Consider the following 20,733-nt stretch of genomic DNA (forward strand, 5'->3'; position numbering starts at 1 on the left):
TTTTTTTTCGTAAAGAGGACTTCTGTTTCTTTCCATAAATAAGTAGCTCCGGCAATACGGTGGAGTTTGGGTCATCGTATTTCTGGAATTATGCAAGTCATATTCCAAAAGCACACAAATCCATCATATCAACCATTCAGACCCCTAAGCTTCACTGTTATTCTTTCACTCATCAAAGTCATAAACTTCGGTAAAATCAATTTAACACCCATTTCCATGATCTTTAATGCAACCATCATAGCCCTAGCTTTGGTAAAATACATTCGCCCTCCAATGCGGTATAATCTCTTCGCCTATTAGAGTCCTGAACGTCCAAAAGAACCTTTAATAGATGACCGACCAAAATATTTGACCATATACCTCAAACGGGTTAGGGGCGTGGTTGCTGTGTGGTCAAACGCTTGGCTTGCGATCCGAGAGGTCTCGGGTTTGAATCTAGGTGTAAACTTATATTTTGAATTTCAGGATTTTTATGGCCGCCCCCTGAGTCTTCAAAACTTTAACGGGTACCTGACATTAGTTGGGGAATGTAAAAGCGGTTGGTCGTTGCGTTGGCCGTATGACACCCTATTTAACAATCAGCCATAGAAACAGATGAACTTCACATCATCTGCACTATAGTTTGCAACGTCTGAAAGGGGAACTTAACTTACTTTTATACCTCTTCAGGGTGTGCTACGAAATAATTTAAAACTCTGACATCCCGGGTATTTTGTTGAATTATTCTTTTCCGCGCCAATATTTTCTCAAGCTCATGAAAATAATGGCTTCACTTCCCCGATGAATCGACACCCCTCAAAGCTCCCACCATTTCTACAACAAAAATACAACAAAAAAAATCCACAAACTCATTTGCTGAAATTGTGTTTTCCTTTGCGAAACTGTTTGGGAGAAAGTTTTGGCGTTTTTCTTTCCCCGATAGGGGCTCGGGTAACTTTTGAAGAGAGCAAAGAGGGGAGATAAGTACGGAACAAGAGACGGGATGTAGAGCCAACAGCTTCATTAGTCTCCCATTGTTTCTCGCTATCACGAGAGAGCATTCTCTTTTCAAAAAAAAAAAAAAAAAAGGCGGGAAAGTCGTTCTTCCCTTGATGATAAACACGTGATTATGGTTACCAAACATCAGATAGTCTTACGACCGACGGCAATTAATTTGCCTTAAGAACACAAAACAACATTTTTGGTGCTCTTTTTTCTTTTTCTTCTCCTGAACCAGGAGCCAAGAAACACTCCCCCCACCACCGGGGGGAAAAAAAATCAAAAGCATAAATTTCTTTTCACTCACTTCCATTGCTAATCCGCAAAACCAAAGCAAACAAGTTGGCCAGATTTTATAATCAAGAATGACAGGCCAAACTGGAATGGAGAGGAATTTTTTTTTCTTTCGCTGTTCGTCTCACGAAAAAAAAAAAAAAAGAGCAAGAACGAACGTAGGTGAAAGAAAAGAAGAGCGATGCCAGAAAATTTTTAGGATCGATTCACAATTTTTTTTTCATTCTGAATAAATGAAAGCGATACCAATATCGATATTTTTTTTATAAATTAGTTATCAATATATGTAATTTTTGTTCTTCAATTCACTTTACCTCTGACGGGCCTCGAGCTTTCTGAGACAATACGCGCTACAAAATAGTGCCTAAATCTCTCGATCAAATACCACCCGCACATGCTCGCAACAGATATTGTGGAACGACGTTGAAAAAGTTTTGTTTGAGCGTTCTTTCTGGATGACCAATGACCATTAATGGATATATAGCCGTGCTAAACGCGGAGGGGAGCGTGACCTCCGTGACTATGTCGGTGGCTGCGCGTTAATACGCTTGACTTACGAACCGGGGGTCCCGGGTTTGGATCCTGCTGTACACTGAGATTTTTACTTTCGGTATCTTTAGGGCCCCTCTGAATCCACCCAGCTCTAATGGGAACCTGACAATAGTTAGGAAAAAGTAAAAGGGCTGTCCACATGCCACCCTCATTAAACGTGGGCCATAGAAAAAGATCTTTACATCATCTGCCCTAGAGATCATAAGGTCTGAAAAGGGGACTTTACTTGAACGCGGATGAATTGATTTATTAGACTGCAAACACAGCATCAACATAAACAAGCAGAAAAGAAACACATTCCTGTGGTATTTGATGGGGTGATCCTTTGAAATCTAAGGGCCCTAGCTTAGTGTTGGCATCTAGTTTATATCACAAATGTACATTCGACTCGTCATATACATAGTGCTATCTTTTTTTTTCCCCACAAAGCTTATATCAATTCACTCCGGCTGTTTGTCTGGTAAAAGAGTTCTACACGTTATTTCTCCCACACCCAATCTCGGAGGCAATTATTTCTTGTACCTGACAAAACAAGAATAAAAAAAAATCACCATTAAGATAACTAACTATAGGTAATTAATTATTTTGTTCGATATCAAACAAGGGAAAGAAATTGTACTTGACTAATGTGGTTAGATAAACTGAATTGGTGCCCTTTGAACAATGTAGAAAGAAATATGTGTTCGCTTTAAAGTTTGAAACTAACGGTAGATAACTATAAAACCTACATTCACAACATTTCCCTGATACAGTGGTTAGTGTGTTGGCTTGAGGAGGCTTAAATAGGCTTGAGCCCTCGAGTTCAAAAACAGGTCGTTTCAATTTTTTGTTTTGTGTAAATGCATTTAAAAAGTGATCACGGTAAACTTCACCCAGTTACACCCTTCTCCACCCCACCCCCTCCGTTTCCCAACTGTTCCAGACAAGTGATAGGACCGTAGAGCTTTGAGAAAGCTTAAAGCATGAATTAGTGCTAAACAAACACAATTGGTAAAAAAAATATTTCTAATCGCAAAGACTTTTTTTTGTTAGTCTAGATCTATAACAAATTAAATAACATGACTGATCAAAACTAATTGATACAACTGCTCTTAATATAAGCTCTTTTGTGTGTGTGTCTTTTTAAGGATTTTTGTTTATACTTTTCTTGTACTAAGCTTCTTATTGCAAGTATGAATAAGGAAATCAAAGGAGAATCATATATATATATATACAGAAGACAAATGAATATATGTTTATTGTTATAAGGAATCGATTCAATGGACAATAGAATCGGATTCGCGCACACCAATACTTGAAACACAGAGAAAGAAGAGCTTTGAGCAGGAAAAGAGAGAGAGAGAGAGAGGGAGAGAGAGAGAGAGAAAGATAGAGAGAAGAAGAAGAAGAAGCGTTTCTCTTGTTTCTCCACATTCCAAGATACCATGATTTCAAAAGTTTATTTTTTTTATCCGCCCTTAAAAAAAAAAGGGAGAACAGAAAAAAAAAGGGAGGGTGGGGGTGAGATGGAAGGAGAGAGCGTGCTAAAGGGTGGTTATATTTTGGAGAAGGAGTTTATTAAAGTGTTAAAGTAAATAAACTGTCAGGCCAAGGGCGTAATTACATGGAGGCTTGAGCGCCCTGCCTGATGGACAAGGAACACATGGTAGACAAACAATGGAGTTCTCGATTCTCCACTATCAGCAGGCAGGAGGAGAAAAAAAAAAGGGAGGGGTTTATGGGGAGAAAGGGGGGTGGGGTCGGGGGCAGAACCTGACTTCAGGGTTTTCACTGAAACCGAAATAGGAATCAATGGGTAGAAACGTGTTCATACGCCGCTTTAAACGTTTAGAAAACATGTATATATTTTAAATAACAGACAATATAAACAAAAATGTTAACAAAGTTTTAAAAATTAAATACTGATCAGTGTTGAAACAAAGATTGTTGTATTTTAAAATTGCATGTGGCGGGATAGTTAGATTAGTATGGATATCACATCTGGAAACCAATGCGCAATTCATCTCAGAAATGACTAGTTATCTGAGCCTTCTAACGTGATAGTGAGAACAAATAAGAAGCATAAAGGTAAAACTATTCTATGGAAGTATTTCCACATTTTTTTTAAAGAATATAACTAATACAAAAGAAATCGATGAGTTTTGCATCCTATGCCTCAGTGGATAGCGATGTCTGAATAGGGCACGTTTAACTTGAAATTATTATTACAAATAAAGATATAAGTCAGTTTTATTATATTTAAAATTCAAAATTAAAAAACATAAAAAACCAACCACCAAAAAAATTTTTTTTAAATATACCAGTACCTCAAAAAAAAAAAAGCCCGAGGGGGAAAGCCTTCTATTTAAAACAAAATTGTTTAACCCCTGACTTACTTTTATAGTTACCACATGTTCGCGGTGAATGAAAAACACAGGCTTGGGGGGGGGGGGGGGGGGTCTCGGGCGTCTTGGTTGGATACACCCCTGTCAGGAGAAGATAAATCATGCTGAATCAAAAGTGGAGAAGGTGAAGACGGCCAGGAGGTGGAGAGAATCAAGAAGATATTACATCTGACAGGGCATTCTTGCTATGACATGGATCAAACACCTCCCATCTACCTCCTCCCTCTAAGTCAACAGGGGCCCCCCGCCTACCTCCTCCCTCTAAGTCAACAGGGGCCCCCACCTCCCATCACTGTGCTAGCAATAAGCACAGCCCACTTATCAAACGTATCTTATTAAATACACTTCGCAGATCTAGCCAAAACAATGCAACCTTCCAAAACATGTACAAGTCTTTGGGGGGAGACAAAAAAACCTTCACAAATGTCAACAATAACGTCCTCCTCCTAAACCTGCTAGTAGGAAAAACCAAAAAGTTCTCATTTCAAAAACAAGGCAAACATGTTACAGTTATGAAAATAAAAAAGAATATTAAAAAAAAAAAAATCAGAAGCCAAAGACTTTTCTCCAAGGACGGCTCCTTGGTCGTGCGGTATGCGCGCTGGACTTTCGTTCGGTCTGTTGTCTCGATGGTCCAGAGTTCATACCCTGCCAGCTGCCACCTCCGTCGTCCTGAGGGAGGTTTAGGCTAGGAAGTAGGTTATCTTCAGCTTGGAAGGAACATCCGAAACATGTCAAACATTTTACAAAATTAAATTTGAAGTCAAATAGATTTCTCTAAAATAAAATTTGAGGTCAAATAGATTTATCTAAAATAATATTTGAAGTCAAATAGATTTCTCTAAAATAATATTTGAAGTCAAATAGATGTCTCTAAAATAAAATTGAAATCAAATTGCTTTCTCGAAAACAAAAGAACAAATTTGAAGCTCAAAAGTTTACTTCTGTGAAAAATATTTGTAGTTAAATTTTCTCCAGCATAGAAGAATAAAATTTGAAGACCACTCTTGCCAAAGCAATAATTGCATTTTAAAAATCCTCAAAATTATTACATACTTATTTTTTTTCAATAAAAAGGTTTATCAACTTTTCCTGTTCTCTGTACAGCGGATACACCAAAAACGTTATCTATTTATAGAATTGCCCCCATTATGAAAATGCCGCATAGCGCTCGAATCGAAAGGAGATTAAAATGACGATTCTAAAGTTGTCTGAACTCTGGTTGCTATCGAGGGCCAATAATAACTGAAATATGCGTCCCTTTGATTTGCCAATCATGTCTACCAATGTACTGTACAGAGGTGTTGAGCAATGTACTGACAGGGATTATTAATTAAATCTTCTATAACGTTTTGTTATAATTTTTAAATCATTGAAATCCCGTTGGATTCGCTGACAAGCAAACAAACAAAAATGTGTTTCACAATCAAAACTGATTTAGACGAATTTTTAGTTGTATTCATAAAATTATCTCAGGAGTCGTTGAGCATTATAAAATAAGCATTAGCACACACACACACTGTACACACAGACACACACACACACATACATAACCCTAGATTTACCTTCTACATATAAAGAAACATATTTCTTCACTGAAAATTTCAAGCCCTTGGGACATAATAAAATGTCAGGGGATGGGAAAAAAATATAGTATCAGTTTTACAGAATAATTTTTACAAAACTTTTTCTGGTTGCTTAAAAAAGAGAAAGGGGAAATAAAAGGGAAACAATAATCACGGCATTAGTTCCCCGTATTCCCCCCCCCCCCCCCAATCAGCAATCCAACTAGTTGTGGTAGACATCACACACATTATTTCATTTTCTTATCTTGACGTGATTATTAAACAAATGTTTTTGTGGCGTAGCCGGTGGGTAAACATTTATATACAATTCTTACATAGTCAAATCTCCACAGTTCACATCACACTTTATATTTAAATGTGGGTCGCAAATCAGAAATTAAGAACAAAACTAATGAATCTTAACTTTCCCACTTGAGAACATTGTCCGATATATACAACTGATGTTGAGGTGCTCGTGGGGAGTCGTGAAGAAGACTTCACGATAAAATAAAACAAAACTTTTTTAACAAAACCTTAACAGTACCTCAACATTTTTTTTTTAAAGTACACTTGATCATGATATTTAACTGCGAAATATTACGTTTCGTCAAAGTTACAGAAAAAGTACTGAAACCTTTCAGACAAATTTAACCTCTTTATGCTGAAGAGATCTTGAAACAAAAAAAGAAATCTCGCTACTTAAGCATTTAACACGATTGGGACTCAACGCATTCAGTAAAACAAAAACAAAAAAAAAATGTTTTTGAGGTGGGATTAGGTGTTGGCTACAGGCGGATCGAATGAACAAAAATTAATTCCTTCGTCTGTTTTAATTTAATTTCCACCTCGACGCCTCCCCCCTACTTTTAACACTAATCGCGGTAAAAGCCCGGCTAACGTTAAAACCCAAAAGAGATCTACTAGTTGAGTGTGCTCAGCATACAAACATCTGGCAGGAACCTGGAAGCCGCTTCGCCACCGTCCCTTTCTCCACAGGGGCATCGTCTGCTACGATATGGCCGTATCGGGTTACCCACCCTTGTCAAACATTTTTTTTTTTACTTTCTTAATGTTTAGAAAACAACTGTTTTGTTTTTTATTTTTTATTTTTATTTCCAAAAAATATATATTTATATATATATAATTTGTTTTAAAAAATTGACTAATTGATGCAGCATTGTAGAACACACAAAATAAAAATTGTGTGATGATTTTTTTTTAACGAATAGCACATTAATATTCGATGAGGGAGACTCCAGCCAAGGGCTTGAACAGCGAAGGAAGTCTGTCCATCTTTACATAAACACCAACAGTGAGAGTCCCTTGTGATTCACGTGTCCTCACAGTACAGGAGTTTTTCATGCTCGGAGAGAGACAGTGTGCAGGACATGTAAAGACACTGTTCAACGTCAGTATGTGGATACCAAAGTAACTGAACGTGAAGTCACTGGTGTGCTTAAAGCAATACGAAATGTGCATAAAAAACAAAGCGAAATGTGCATAAAAACAAAGCGAAATATACATTTAGAAAATACGTAAAAAAAAAATAAAAAAATAATAAGGTTACAAAGACAGTTTGTGTGGAAACACAAACTCAAAAATCGGCCCCCGAAGTGGTCCACCCAGGCAGACTTCAATATTTTCAGAAAGAACATCCGAATGAAATTATATCAAAGACAAATGAGAGATAAGAATGGAGAAAGAAGGTTGACAGATCTCGTGTAGCGCCCCAACGGTCCAGCAGATCAAAGGATAGGTGCAAGTGAATGCAAAGTTAGATGTGAACCTTGCCTAACTAGTTCCCCTTTCAGACCTTGTGGTCTATAGGGCAGATGATGTAAAGTTCATCTGTTTTTGTGGCCTACGGTTAACGAGGGTGTCATGTAGCCAGCACAAGCCTTTACTTTTCCCCAACTAATGTCAGGTACCCATTAGAGCTGGGTGGACTCAGAGACGTCCAAGGATTCCGAAGTTGAAAGTCCCAGTCTTCAACAGGATTCGAACCCGGAATCCCCGGTTCGGAAGCCAAGCGCTTTGCCGCTCACCTACCGCTGCTCTCCTGGCCTAACTGAAGTCTTATAATTGCTGTAATTGTTTTGAAAAGGCTCAATCTCTTATTCGAATTCTCAAAATGAAAATAAAAAATTTTCAGCTAAAAATTATGTTAAAAAAAATGCTGTTTATAAGTTTACTATTCGTTTTAAATTAGGTTTAATTTACAAAAAAACATAAAAAAACTGCTTGCAAAAGTGATTTAAAGAAATTAGATTTTCGCTTTCAGAAAAAAAAAAAAGTAGCCGTTGCATCAGAACTTTGAATCGTCTAAAATATTGTGATGTCGGATTTTTACTATCTTTTTTAGTTTACGAGATTTAAACGGGACAGACGGACAGACATTTCATACAAAACTAATAACGTCTTTTCCCCTTTCGGGGGCCGCTAAAAAAGGGGAGTAGCTCCATATTTACAGCCATATATCTCAATATTATATGATGTATTTCCTTTTTTATATCTAACAATTTTACTTATTTAGCGTATTGGTTGTTGTTTTTTTTTAATTGATTTGCGTTTTGATAGAAACAATGAATAAATGTGCACAAGTTTCAGCTTGATCCGAGAATGGGAGAAATGGCGTGTTAAACATGTGTACTAGACAGACGGAGACAGTGAGTTTGTAAGCTTTGTAATAAGGAAATGTATCGATGTTTTGTTTGAAGGAGGTGGCAGCAACCTAAATCCCTCTCCTCTAGACCTTTCTCTTCCCCCCTCCCCTCTCTTTGTAAGCTTTGTCTCTTTCCCTACTAACGTTCTGAGAAAAAAAAACGCAGAGCTGCATCGACGTCTAAGGAGGCAACTCCTAGTTTACGCTGGAACGAATCTGAGACTTCTCGCGTTCCAATCAATAAGAATGCAGAGCTGCATGAAATGGCCAAGCCAGACATCTTTAGTCTTCAATTGCTCAACATCCTAGTTTTACAATTTACTTATGAATTTGGTGAAGGAAATAATAAAAAAAAAACAGAAGGGGGTGGGGGAGGTTAAGCCACTTCTTTTGGAATGTTTGGGGAAAATTCTCTCTTACGGGGTGGCTCAATCACAGAAGACACAAATTCTCGAGGCTGGGCAGCCGCCAAGCGGTTTATGCCACTCACATGTGATATTCGCTGTGTTCAAAGGAATGCTACCGCCAAAGGCAAGTGCAGACAGTGAAAGAGAACTTGGATCGACTTTTTTTTTAGTTCTGGACTAGAATACAACATAAGCAAATCTGCTGACCGAAGTTTTACCATGACATATAAGGATTTATTAAAACAAGATGACATAGGGAGTTTATAGAAACTCGTAGGCGGCCCAGCGGGTCAGGTGAACAAATACGTTACCCAATCTCATATTTCCACCAAAGTTCTGAATAATTAGATCTATCAAAAGACAGTGAAAGCAATTTGCTTGTTTTAAAAATGGCTTATATGTATTTGCATATATTTCAGACTTTCCTTTTTAAAACAAGAGCTCGTTTACCTAATTAGAGGTTTAGAATATAAGCAATTTTTCCAACCGTGAAAATATTATAAAAATATTTAAAAAACTATGAAGATACATAAGATATGTATATTTGATTTTTAAAAAAGCGAGTCAACTTTTTTTTGAGGGCTATGAAAAGCCCTTCTGTTTATTTCAAGCGAGATGAAGAAGTAGCGAAACTAAATTTATTTTAAACTTATTGAGTTCTAAAGAAAATCATTCCCTTCACCAAACCTTGCTCTGTTCACTCATTGGGGCATCACACAAGATTTGTTGACCGTCATACTCTCTGACTTTTGTCTTAGATGAAAGTATGGTCAATGACAGGCCACTCCACTCTTTTAAGTTGTCCTCAATTTTTTCATCGCTTTCTCTGTCTGCTTCTTCTTCTTTTTCCTGGTACTGTCCCTTGAACGACTTTAACGACTTTCCCAGAAATTCAACAGTTGCTTTATATCGTTGGAAAAAGAATCACTAGCTCGTTGGCCCCACTGGGAAAACTCTAATTTGACAGTTATAACAAAAGAAGTAAATTTAAATTTGGCTAGAGATCGAGAAAATAGTTAATGTTGAAAGGTACGTTCTTCAGGTATTTCCGAGTGTATTCATTTAAAAGTTGAATGAATAAAAATAAAATCTTCTCACACAAGATCTAAAGGCCAATCATTGGTATAATATAAAGTCTAGTAGATCTATGGAGGCGCGGTGGCTGAGCGGTAAAGCGCCTGGCGGTGACCAGGGTTCGAATCCTGGGGTTTTTAATTTAATACGCCTCTGAGTCCACCCAACTCTAATGAGTACCTGACATTAGTTGGGGAAAAGTAAAGGCGGTTGGTCGTTGTGCTGGCAAACCCACTGAAAACAGATTATCTTTACAAGGTCGGAAACAGAAAACTTTACTAGTAGATCTATACATTCGCTTGACCAGGATTCTGGCGACGGGGGTTGGGATTGGAGGCGGGGTTAAAAAAAATCTTATTATGAGAAAAGCAATCGCTCCATAAAAAGAAGGTGTTGTCTTTAAGAAATTTTTTTTTTCTTGTTTATGTTACTTGATTATCATCACGACCTGGAAACGAGGCATGGGGTGAAATACATTTAAAATAGCTCTGAATTAATCATTACAGTTTATTATAGAATCAGATTACACTCTAAGGTTGGGTGGGGGGTGGGGGGGGGGGAAGAAAGCATGACGGGATAGACAGCCAGTTACTACAGGCGGAAGTTACAGATGCTAAATAAAAGATATCCACGTTGACACTCGAGACCGAACACTTGTAGTCTGGTGAAATATTGATAGAGGCCCGTAACCTGCACCTTAACTGTCTGGGACAAAACAGGAAGGAAAATATTCAAGGAAACTAGCTCCCTTGAAGACATTTAGAGTAAGTTCACTATCGAGGCTAATACATAGCGTGGGTGTAGGCTGTATAGTGTAAGTACAGTTCAGAAAATCTTATATACGGCTTATATCTGGAGTGAAAAATAAATAAAAAGCACAAAAAGGCATTCTGTTGATGTAATCATACGGTTATTTAGTGGTGCTAGTTTTTTTTTTATTTACTCAATATATATACATCATCTGCCCTATAGATCGCAAGATCTAAAAGGGAAACAAAATGTTTTTTTTTAAAAATAAGAATAATAAATGTAACAAAGAAACATAAGTGTTCATAGTATTGAGTCACTTTATCTAAGGGAAGCAATCGAAGTATATCTTTTTTAAAATGAAGCTTAAAGAGTTACCGGTATCTATCTATCTATCTCTCTCTCTCTCTCTCTATATATATATATATATATATATATATATATATATATATATATATATAAATTGATTTTTGTTTTCTTTGCAACAAGACAATAAAGTTAACGCAATATTTGTGTATAAACCAAAACAGAATAAGACTGTCTCTGTTCTTCGAGAATGGAATAGAATGAACCAGATATAACAAGAAGATAGCAAGCAAGCGAAGTGTAATGATCCTAGAATCATTGTTCGTCCACCGTAACAGGAGAACCAGCGTCAACATGATCAACAGTTGTCAACCTGTCTTTCCCAAACTGCACACGACAACTGTATTGTTACACGCGTTCTAGCGAGCTGATCGAACAACCCTTTACAGCCACTCAATGTATCACAACCACCATCCTTCAAAAATTAAAACGCTTATAAAGTATATGCGCGCCAGACAATTAGTTATAGAAGGCCTGAACACTGACCTGCAACGTCATAACCCGTGGGCAGTTTAGACCAATAGCTTTTTGCCACTTCGTACAAACTTGTGACGTGGCAAAGAGCTATTCGCCAAAAACAAAAGCCTACAGGTTGTGACGTTGCAGGTCAGTGTTATGGCCTTCTATGACGATTGGTCTCGGTACGCGTCAAGGTCCCAAGAAAAGTGTTAACAGGAAGTTTATTAACACATTGGCTTTTCGAAACTTCGACTTTCTAGACAGAAAGAGTGGATCTATAAGGGGACAAAATTAGTACTGAGAAACTTTATTTAATTTCGCAAACGCAAACTTTCGGTTTGAAATTGAATAGAGAGAGGAGCATATCTCAGGGTCCAAGACAATCAGCCTGTTGGGTTTATACGCTTCAAACATAGGTTAAATCTACTTGTGATGAATTTAGTGATGAATTTGGCCTATAATGTGTATTTTTGCTTGATATAAATCTAGCGGTGCGTTCCATCAATTCGTGATTTTTACTTGAGGATGACACTATTTTAAATCGTAAAGTGAAATTATGTTCCCTCAACAAGGTTTCCCGGCATAACTGGATATCGGATCATTAGATTTAACTTCTGCGAGTAAATTCTTTTGTAACAGACGAGGAAACTTTTCTTTTGGGGACGGGGGGGGGGGAATCTCGAGTTTTAACACTCAGAAAGACACAAAAGATAAAGGCACATTCCTTGTTCCATATGCTATGACAAACGTGTATAAATCCTCCTTCTTCCCTGGTGCTATAAGAGCATTGGGTTGCCTGAGTCAGCCAGGAAAACCAGTGACTCGGCAAAGCTTAAGTGGGGATAGCTGACATTTTATTTTAAACCAGTGCGGTCTACTTTAGAGCTGGCAGCGCATGTTCAGTTTGACCACAAGCTAGTTCTCGAAGATGTGTGTCGTTGGAATGTTGAAGCCTCAACAACTCTATCCGTTCCCAATCACTTAATGGCCCTAAAAGGTCGCCATGACTTCCCTTTGCCCAGACTCGCCTCTAATTTAAACAAAAATAAAAAAATTGAATCACTTTAAAAGAAAACAAAACGGTCTTATCGACACTGAAGGTAGAAGAGGCCGCCCATTTCTGTCAACGCGGCCCCCTCGCTTTCGCTCGACCGATTTTCCGGTAATTAGTCGTCACGAAATTGAAAAGGCCAATTGAGATCAAGAAATTTATTTTTTTCGTTGATCAGTCTTCGTTTGCGTCAATGATTGTATGCCCAATAAATGTGCCAAACTCGCCCGTGATATGCACTCGTTTAAAATAAACTGTACAAGCTGATACAGAAACTCTGGATATCAAGTTTACAATCTAACCATAGAGTAGTAAGCAATAACCAGAGAGAGAGAGAGAGAGAGAGAGAGAGAGAGAGAGAAGAAAAGATACTGAATACATGACACATTTATGCACAAGAACGAAATAGGTTGCCGAGATTAATGAGTTTGCAATAAATCTCCCGCCAATACCCTTCAGAGTAGAGATGGCAAAGAGAGATAACCCAAGACAAACAAAAATGTAGCACTTGAATGATTTATGGGCCTTGCTCTAGTGGGGCTCCCCTTACCGCCCAGTCAAGGATACAGTCATGAGCTCCTTATTATTGGTCGATTCCTCGCTTGACTGCGCAACCAAAGCGTCAAAAAACAAAAATGGAGGAGGAGGGGGGATATATATAGTCTAAATTCATAGCCACTAACGCAAGACAACATCCTAGAGACGCAAGAATGGTTATATTGTCTTACGCGTCCACCCACCATAAAGTCTAGCAGTAAATTATTCCCCAAGCATCTTGAAAAGAGGGGAGACACGCACAGATAGATCTAGGTTCAAGGAAGGATTGAGCCCCCTTTTTTTAAAAAAAAAAATTGTGTATGGTATTTGGTCGGATTATATTGGTGGGGGGCTTTGATGGCTCCTCACTGATTGAGAACTTGAGATAAGGCGGGCTGTTGGTACAGGGATCTATGTTAATCTCTGGTTGGGTTAGGCTTCACAGGCTGTAACATGTGGCATGGTTGGGTGGTTAGTAGGAAGAAATGTGGTTACTCGAAACAATGCTGTAAAGGGTGGGACAATGTTAGGGTTAGGGTTTGTTTTCTTTTTGAAAATTGGGATAAACAAAAGTTAAACAGTCTGTGGTCAACAACTAATAGATTAGGCCAGTGATATGTGATGCGATGTTATGATTTTAAAGGTTGCGGTATTCAGGCGCTACACACAACACAATTTAAACTTAGTATTTTGCCCATACAGAGGCGTAGATAGGGGAGGGGTGGTCTAAATTCGCAAGTCCCCCCGGGCACCCACTTGTGGAGTAAAAGGGGGGGGGGTAAACGAATGTTCTAAATGTAATCTTGCTATTCACGTGGAGTCAACAATACTAGCCAGCATTGCACTAGAATATAAATGACCTTTGCTGCACAGAAAGCACGACGTGAAGCGATAGCCTATGAATTGAGATTTGTCATTATACAAACGGTATTATTCATTAAAGAATCTTAATGATTATCTTTAGTTAATTTTACTTATATACTGTAGTAATTGGAATTTAGACTTAAAATATATTTATTAAGTACATTATCTCATGTCATGATGTCGAATGTCAAAATGCAGGGGCCCTTAAAAAGGTCCAGCCCCCCCACCACCACCTGGAGACCCTGAAATCTCTAGCTACACCACTGGCCCCATACTTAGTGTGACCAGTGACTGTTTGTCTTGGTGTGGTATCTAAGTGTGTTTAAATAAAAAAAATATTTAAAAAAAGCGAGAGAAGAAAGAAAATGGCATCGAAAGAGTCGCTGAAGTATAACCACATCAATCCAGAAATGTTATTTTTTTCTGCCTCGCATCTCAAAAGCAAGTCACCGCAAGGGAAGTAACTCCATTATTTGGATGTTGGTACAGTTAGCGAAGGGGAAGCAACAGAGGAAAATGATATGAGAACTTCTGGAGATATGCAATATTACCTATTATTGCAATTACAAAAAAGTTTTAATTAAAAAGATATGTAAAGAGCAATCAATCGAAATAATATTTCCATTCCGAAACACAAAAGCTTCATACACTACTCCACTGTGCTCAGAGTGAGGTAGAGTTAGGACGAATAAGTATACAACCGAGTTACAAAAGTGACGTAGTGCCTATAACATCGACTATATAAATATATACCGAGGGTCAGATAAAACATAAGAGACAAACAAAAGTGTACATGTAGTGAACAATAATAACAAAAAAAAAAACTAGCTCTATTACTTTATACAATCAAAACATTAAGAAAACAAGATTACAAGGCGGCCCCCGTCGGAGTCGGCATAAATAATGGTGTCCTGACATTCACATTACTCTCTCTCTCTCTCTCTCTGTGTGTTCTTAATGATGCCATCCTGTTTCCTTTTAATCATAACAAGTACTAGTGGGATAATGAAGTATATTTCCATATTATAGTTGGATGAGTCGTGAGTGTTGTGCTGTCAAAACAATGTCCTTACTTTCAATAGATCAGATTAACAGATAAACCTAATAAAATACCCGGAAAGACACAAAGATAAAGGCACATTCCTTGTTCCATATACTGGGACAAATTTGTACAAATACTGCTTCTTCCCTAGTGCTATAAGAGCATTGGAATGGGTTGCCTGAGTCAGCCAGGAAAGTCAGTGACTTGGCAGAGTTTAAGTCATTGATTAACATGCATGACTAGATTGACCTAGGGACACACTTAGGACGTAATCATCTTTATTTGAAGCATGGTCGAGAGGCTAAGTTCGCTTGAACTTGGTTTGGCTTGGCTACCTATAAAGGGGGCTCGAGGTTCAACACCTGTCTCGATTAGTGTTTACTGAGCGCCTAAAGGCAGCACGGAAAACCTTCTTCCAGATACCCCCTCCCCCTCCCACAAATGAGAATGGACCATAGTGCTCTGAGTATGAAACAAGCATGAAAGTAGCGCTATATAAAAGCTATTATTGAAGTAACGTCTGTATTTTATAAGATAAGAAGATAACACTCCTATATTCGCCCAAACAGAGTTTAAGACGTTGAAGGTAAACCATTTTGTGTTACCCATTTTGTCAAGAAAACCAACAAACCGACTTCCAAAGTACAACAGTACAGCTAAACAGGACTTCTCATCTTCTAGAAATTAAGGATTTGTTGCTTTTTAAATTATTTTTTAAATGAAAGCCACATCCTGACACTGTTCACTGGAGCATGACTTACAGAGATGTATTCCAGACCACACAGGCATGGCAAAATGTTGATAATAATTTCCCATGGTTTAATGTCAAGGGTGACAAAACAAAAAGGCTGCAGATAAAAATATGTCACGTGACTTGACCTAATAGTCATAATCTTCCAGAGGGAAAATTTTTTTTAATGTGAACATCTCTGGAAACACCACAACATTGGTTTCTGTTCTGGTAGGCAAACCTAGTTTTTTAGCAGAGTATCAGTGGCTTAGCTAGGGTGGCAAGGGAGGAGTCTACATCTGAGAATCCCCCCCAGGCCCCCAAAATGAGTGTCCGAAATTTGTTTTTACATTAAATATTTTTAATATATTAAATATTATTAGTATTTGACATTAAATAATATTAATATCTCATGCCATGGTGTCAAATGTCAAAACGCAGGGTACATAAAGAGGACAAGCGCCTGGGCCCCTAAACCCCCTCGCTACACCACTGCGGAGTATATTTCAATATTTCCAACACACAGATTTTCAATACAGACTTTAAAAGTAGAGCAAATATCGTAAAGAAATGATGACTTCAAAAAATGTCATGTGAGATATTGCACATTAGAGAGTGTGATGAACGAAGGAAAAAGTGCTCCCCAGTAAACCAAGGAGCTAGAGTTTAAACCCTGTATTTTAAAAAGTAATCGAATGAAAAGTTCCTCTTAAATTTTCAGCAAAACAAAATGATAAACTTTCCCACATCTGATCTACAGACCCCTAGATTTCTAGGGGAAGGGTTAATACACATGTGAAAAAAATCACAATATTGAACAAAATGAAATCTATAAACCTCTGTTACTTAGCGTAACAAAATGGCAGTATTAAGGGCAAAGGTAATGATAAGCCATAAACAGAATAATAATTCTATTATTTTAATGTGTTATCAATTAGCTTAGTGCTGGAACAAATGACTGAACAAATATAATGTGTCACAGGTAAAAGCAACATAACTGTTGTTTTTATTTTAGTTATAGAGGAAATGGTGAAGCCAAGTCGGATGTGAGAGTGACATTAACGGCTACAGATCAAGGGGGTTGGAGTTCGATTCCCAACGTGTTGAGTTTTGTTTACTGAGCACCTAAAAGCAGCATGGAAGCCTCTCCCAAATGCCCCCCACCCTCCCAGGTCAACAAAAGGGAGAGCTACTAAGGCTATAAAAAAGCAATTCAAAGGATGTCCATAATCCGAGATCTGGTCAGGACATGTCTTAGTTTCACCATATCCCTCTTATGTGTCAGTAACAATGATACTTGAACTCCACAATAATATATATTTTATTTTAGGTTGTTTTTTTGGTGGCCGGTCACTTCATCCACTGGTCATTTCATCCTCAATTAAATATTTTTCTTTTTCATTGTCTAAGGCTTTGACTTTAAGCAATCATTTCATCTTATATATAAATATGATTATGTAGAATGCTATTGGATATTTTTTGACATGTTACTAACACGCTTATAGTGTTTCCTCTTCCACTTTGCATTCTTGATGAGAAATCTTATAATATATTGTAAATCTGAGTGTGTACTTAGTTATAGCACTTCTATTGGATGTGGGGGATGTAATATCATAATATTATCCTGTGCATGACGTAATGATCAAAGGACAAGATTTGGTGAAAGTAGTGAAAATCATTTGAGAGATAGAAGTGCGATTAGAATAATTATGACCATGTTGCTGATAACTTATCATCAAAGGCCAAGATGTGTTGGAAGTACAACCATGTTTTACTTTATTTTATTTTTCAATCGCTTTTTCTTGAAAATGGGTGCGCCATTTTTAGCCTTGAAATAAGGTTTTATTTTTTTTCTAATAAAGGCTGACTTCACCCATCTTCAGGAAATCATGTCGCCTATATAAGTTTTGCAATATGAATCAATGGAATGTCTTCTGTACTTACAATCGATAGCCTTTCTACCTTATTGATGTAGATGAACATAAAAACACTTTTGTACATTACCTGTATAATATTTATACATGTTGAATTTGAATAGTTTTTAATGGCATTTAATTTTAATTTTATTCATATCTAATGTGTCATTTAAATAAAAATGAATATATTAAATATTGCTCATTTCATGATTTTTTACAATTACTATTTGTTAGATAAAATGATCAGATGATGAAAATAACAAGGGATGAAATGACCAGGGAATGAAAAGAGCAGGGATGAAGTGACCAAGGGATGAAATGATAGGGGATGAAGTGACTGGGGATTAAATGAGCTGGGATGAAGTGATCGGGGATGAAATGACCAAGGATGAGGATGAGTGGGGGATGAAATGACCAGGGGATGAAATGTCGGGGGATGAAGTGACCGGGGATGAAATGACCTGGAACCTTTGTTTTTTAAATAACAGGAAGCACTCATTTTGCAATGAGCCAGCTAATTACAAGTTATTTCATGAAAAGTAAAGAAAACTTACAAAATAGTGTACAGTTCTATTTGACCTGATTTCATTCAAAGCAAGCTGTGAAAATATAAAGTATTTGTTAAATATACAGTTTTATTTCAATTCTACATGGCTTTTAAGTTGTTTTTGAATTCAGTATTTTTTAGGAAATGGAACAATCTTGTATAACTATAATATACACCCAGAGGGTGTCTCAAGGATGTATCAAGAACTCTCAGTCCAGTGAGTGAAGAAAAGTCTGTAGTTTGAGGAGCCAGTGAATGTCTAGTAAAAATCAACTGTTGTTTTTGTTTTAATTTACTCAGATTTTGTTCCAATTTTGGCCATTATCCTTTCATTACCACAACATAGTACCAGATTGTTATTTCTGCATTCACTATCTCAGATCTTTTTTGGATTCAATGATTAACAAAAGATTGATCAGAATCAATTCAAAGTTAACAAAGGTGTGTCAACAACTAATTGAACTAAACGTTTAGTGTTTACTCCAAAGAATTAGTAAACAAAGAGTACATTGTTTGACCTTTAAAAATGAATAGTTCTGCTTAGGGAATCTATTTCATAATCATATTGAACGGCTGCCAGGTCATGAGGTATGCGCACTGGACTGTTGTTCGATGGTATAGATGGTTCTAGGTTCATGCCTTGCCTGCTGCCATCCCCAATTGCCCTGCAGGAGATTTGGACTAGATACATTATCTTCCACTCTTAAGGAACATCCGAAACATGTAAAACATTTTACAAATTTTTTTAATCTATAGACTATATCAAGAATCTAGTAGATTCTAGTAGTCAGTCAGTTAAGACTAGTGTTATGGACCTGTGTGACCTAATTTATGATGGATGGTAGTCTCCCAAGTTGGATTTTATACATCTAGATCTAAAAAATAATAATAATAATTAAAGCTAAATTAAATTAAATAAAATTTTGCCTAGTCTAAAAAAATATATATCTAAAATTAGAATGACGAAATAACTTATAAACTATTAAAAAAAAGGTTTCACTTAACGTGACAAGATACCTGAATTGGTAGGCAGAATGATTTTCCTTGTTTATAATACTGTCAGATTACTTAAATAAAATGTATTTGAATGTTTATTCGCATAAAGACAGTAGACTACCCTAACCCTAGCCCGTTTATTCCCAAAGTAAAGTAAAGTTCCCTTTCAGGAACATCCAATCGATAGGGAAGATGATGTTAAGGTCATCTTTTCTTTGGAGCAGGTTGTCATGTGGCCAGCACAATGTCCAACCAGCTGCTTTTACTTTCCCCAACCAAAGTCAAGTACCCATTAGAGTTGGGTGAACTCAGGGTTGCCCTGAAATTCAATATCCCAGTCTTCACCGAGATTCATGCTCGTGACCCCAGGTTCGGAAACCAAGCGCTTCTCTAAGTTCCATAATCCTACTATTCTCTTATTCCTAGCACCTAACCATTTAACATAATGAAAAATGTATTATAATTTTTATTCTGCTATTTCAAGTAAAGACTTTATCGTAGACTAACCCATAACCAGAACTCCTACACTGCACAGAAGAGGTTGGCAAATACTGAAAAGGTTAAACAAGGGAGATTATCTAGTGCAAGTCTTAGGAAACAAAATGGATGGTGCATGGGTTCCAATAACAATAGATCTATACAGTAAAACGCTAGTAAATTTGTTTCAATATATCTTTCAATCAGTTTCCAGGCAGAACAAATTAATATTTGTAATTTTAAATTTTTTTATTCAAATTCTTACAATTAAATAGATCTAGAAATCTGATTCCAGGTATCCCTTCTTTTTTAGTCACCTAAACTAATACCAAGTACAAGCAAGTTTTCAAAATAAAATTAAAACCCTACAGGTATTAACTTCAAACTGAGCTAACATAAAAGGGTTACTAAGATCTAGTCTTTAGGATATATCAATATCTCACAGTCATAGACACAGTATTGGTCTACATTCTAGATCTAAAAAAAATTGGGTGCGACCAGAAAATTGAAGTACCTAATCTAGATCTAAATTAAGATCTATAAGACTAAGTTTTATAAATCTAAGATTACTTTTTAAAATCATTATAATTTAATAAGTTACTACTTACTTACTCTAATCTAGACATAGAAAAAAAAAGTCATAGCTTTAGTCTCTACTCTAGACTCTACTGAGTCTAGACTAGATCTAGATCTAAATCTAGATATATTTTATTTTTATTTAGAGTTTACTGGTTTAGATCTAGTAGATGTATTTGATATAGATTTTATAGATCTAGCCCTACCCTGGAACTAAGGACTAGATCTAGAGAATAGTCTAGAATCTAGATCTAGATAGATTGACTATCTATATTCTATAAATCTGGTTACATTCTCAGATTCTGGTAAATCTAGTAATACTAGATTATAGATAATTGATATAAAAAAATAGTATATATGAATATGATGCCTAGCCTATGATCTTTCATTAGTTAAAATTTAGTATCATAATTAATAATCATTATCATTCATTATGGCTTAATATCTACTAAGTATATAGATTTGTCTAGACTAGATGTAGAATTTTAGACTATGACATGACTATACTG

General features: G+C 36.8%; 1 protein-coding gene across 1 annotated transcript in view; it reads right to left on the bottom strand.

Annotated features, from left to right (window-relative positions):
- The window catches only part of LOC106074154 (eyes absent homolog 1-like), a 164,177-nt gene that overhangs the window by 142,457 nt on the left and 987 nt on the right, over positions 1 to 20,733 (bottom strand). Inside the window, exon 2 of the mRNA XM_056031206.1 lies at positions 18,183 to 18,227. The gene's annotated coding sequence lies outside the window, so the exon portion shown is untranslated. The remainder of the gene's footprint in view (positions 1 to 18,182; positions 18,228 to 20,733) is intronic.

Source organism: Biomphalaria glabrata, chromosome 5, assembly GCF_947242115.1.
Source record: "Biomphalaria glabrata chromosome 5, xgBioGlab47.1, whole genome shotgun sequence".
NCBI lineage: Eukaryota > Metazoa > Mollusca > Gastropoda > Planorbidae > Biomphalaria > Biomphalaria glabrata.